Raw genomic sequence first — 3,532 nt, forward strand, 5'->3', positions numbered from 1 at the left:
CGGTGAGGACTGAGCTCCACGACGCTGGCCTCGCGCCTGGAGACTGGCTGCCTGGCAAATCCCCTCCGGTTCGGAAGCCGCTCGGCGCCCAGGCCGGTGGGTGCTGGGGCCCTTTTGGCTTCTGCTACGAGCGTTACTCTCCAGGCCTTCATCCGTAGAAAACCGACCCCGTCGTCTGTCTCCCATCCTCCTTACCGCTCCTGAGAACCCGTCAACACCTCTTTCAGAACTGCTCAGAAATTCAGTTTCAACCACCAACAGACCACAGCGAATGAAGGCAAGGGGCAGGGCCTACTGCCAGGATGTAAAGCCTCCCGTTGTCGCCCTGCGTACAACTTCAGGATAAAGGTCACCACCCTCCATCTGCAACCTTGCTCTTCAATCGGCCCAAGAATTTTCCATTTTAGTGAAGACAGGCTGTTTCTGGCCAGCAAACACACTCGCCCCATTCCCACCACCAAGCCTTCGCTCAAGCAATACCCGCGACAGGATATAATCTCCTCTCCTTTAATTCCACACCCCGCTAAGAAAGCTTCCTCTCACCCCTGCAGTCTCTGTACTCCTTCAAAACTTGCGATCTATGAGATTCCTCCCTTACTCCCCCAAATCTTTCAAACAGAAACTCTGCCTCTGGCCATTTCACCAAGGGATGCAAAATTGTTATTCTTAAAATCGCAGTGGTGATGAAAACTTTCTAAACTTCGACACTGCTGACGGTAGCGTCGCCACAACTCTCAATAGACTAAAAACTAGTGATCTGTACATTTTAATGGGGTGAATTTTGCAGTATGTAAATTATATCTCTAGAAAGCTGTTATTTTTATATAAAATAACTGCGGCGAGATTGCATATACACAGTCAATAAATAAGTTTTGCCCCACTCAGCAGGGCAAAATTTAGGCAGTGGGAATTCTACCTATTAAAAATCATTGGTATGGAGCAAAAGAATGGGTGTACTGTGATCTCTAGAATAAATTATATTTTAAAATATCAGAAAAAAAATATTAAAGAAATAATCAAAGAATATTTCCCAAACCAAAGGACAGGAGTCTCCAGATTGAAAAGGTACAATAAAAACCCAGAAAACTACACCAATGTAAGTCATTGTGAAATTTCAGAATGCTAAAGAAAAAGAGAAGCTCCTAAAGCTTCTAGAGAGAAGGGTAAAAAAGCCCCAAACAACAAAAATGGGTCAGCACAAAGACTCTCGCCGGAATGTCATCAGACTTCTAGGCAGGAACCCCAGATGCCATAAAATAGTAAAACAAGGCCTTCGAATGTTGTGGGAAAATTATTTCCAATAAATAAGTTTATAATAAAGTGTGAAGGCGAATCAAAGACATTTTCACACATGCAAGAACTAAAAACATTTTTACTTCTCTTGTACCCTTTCTTGGGATATTACTAGAGGATGTGCTCCAGCAAAACAAGGGAGTAAAACATGAAAGGGAAAGACATGGTATTCGGGAAACAGGAGATCTAATACAGAGGAGCAGCAAAAGGAGCTCCAGGCTGACAACTGTGCAGCAGACTTAGAGAGCAACCTGCCCTGATTGGATGAGGAAGATAGCTGGAAACAGAAGGCAACTCTCAGGGAGAAAAATAGAATTATACACTGACAGTCAAATTCTGGGAAAATAAAATGCATAGACATTGTCAGATCTGATGGCATTTTGGGGAGAAAAACTGAGGAAAGGAGCACAGAAAAATAAGCAAAGGGAAAAAATTAACTACAGGAAAACAGAAATTTGCTCAAGAAAGAAAATGTAACCATGGTAAATTGCTTGGCTCTGCAGTGAGCAATATTTACATAGTCATGATTATGTAAACACTATTGATTTAACAAAAATAATTCTTATTAGTGTATTGGGAAGCAGTAGGGGTGGGTGTATAATACTTGCCTTTATCTACTACTAGAGAAAATTAATGACAATGTCTAAAACTGACAAATGAAGAAACATGCATTATAAGCATATTATTAGATAAATGCCAAAAGACTTAAGAGTGGGAAAAATGAAGGATGGGGGATTGTTATATTGTTATATTTTATAGAAACGGTTCACTAGTTTTTAGTATGTTTATATTTTATTCTGTCTTAAATATTTGATTTCTTAAAAACCACGTACAAGGATAAAAATAAAAATTAATTTTAAAGCATTGTTTTCAGAGGAAATTCTAAAGGAAATTCTTCCAAATTCCGGGCTCAGATCAGTTCTAATAAACTGCTGTTTCTTTCTGCTCCCCACTCCAACTTTTCCTTCATTCTTCCTTATCATGGGGTTCCTGCCTGGCACGCTTTGCTGTTTGGACGCTTATCAATAAAGTGCTTTACCAGATGCCAATTGAACGTCCATCGATGGCACCTGTATGTATTTTATTATAGTTAGCATCTCGAAGGGGCATATCACCCACTACTCATTACAAATGTATTATCTACTTCAAGGTTACCAGACTACAAATCCATTGTGACATTAAAGGAGTGGGTGTGGGAATAGCACATGGCTATTTTACAGAGTGTCCTAAAGAGAGAGGATTTTGTAAGAATACCAATTACGTAGAATTGTTTCATACTATGTCTTCTCATCATTTTTATAATCATGTACATTTACCAACTATCCTCTAGCACATGATGCTCCCAACAAACCGACCAGTAATGAAACACAAGCAAAATCTTGATTTCTACAAACTTGCCTACTACAACGGACATCTTTGCCTACTACAATGGATGTGATAATTTACAAAGATGTCTGTTGGAAGCTAGCAGAAATGACAGAATAAAATATCTGATGCACCGAATCACTACAAATAGGAAATAACTTAAAATTTCATATGGATTTCATATTTTATAAAAATGTGTTAAAAAAGAGATGACAGGATGGAGATGGCGTCGCTCGTGCTATGCCCCACATCAGCAAACCAAGGCTTAATTGACCTAACTTAACTGCAATTTCTGCCTCTCCCAGGGACGTGTCTGTTAACCAGTCTGAAATTACCTGGTTGGTACTAGTCAGTTAATCTTCCCGGTAGACTCCAGCCTTCCCCCAAAGACCAGCGACCTTGCCTGAAACAATCTTTTATTTTGCTAATAACTCCTTGTCCTGCCCACTTCCTGCCTTTGAAAGCTTCCATTTGGTACATCAATTTGAGCTCGTCTATTTGCCAGATTGGATGCTGCCCAATTCGTGAATTATTGAATCAAGCCAATAAGATCTTTAAAATTTACTCAGCTGCATTTTGTTTTCATAACAGATATAAATGAAAAGGAAAGATGTCAAATGTTAGATTTTTAAGCACTTTTCCTATGTCCACAGAAAGGAGAAAGGCTACATTATTACTCATTGATTTTGAAAATTCTTTTAAGAGACTTCACACTGATTCCCCAAACCGCTTCCTCCCAGATTTCTTGAGATCTCTGACTGTACTATATTCCCATAACTTCAAGGGCCATGGTCAACCACACAATCTTGTGAAGATCAAAGGTCAACAGAAGAATTTATGTAAATAAGCTAGGCCGCAAACACAAAGTTCAAAA

This window comes from Pteropus vampyrus, unplaced genomic scaffold (genome assembly GCF_000151845.1).
Source record: "Pteropus vampyrus isolate Shadow unplaced genomic scaffold, Pvam_2.0 Scaffold60, whole genome shotgun sequence".
Classification (NCBI taxonomy): Eukaryota; Metazoa; Chordata; class Mammalia; order Chiroptera; family Pteropodidae; genus Pteropus; species Pteropus vampyrus.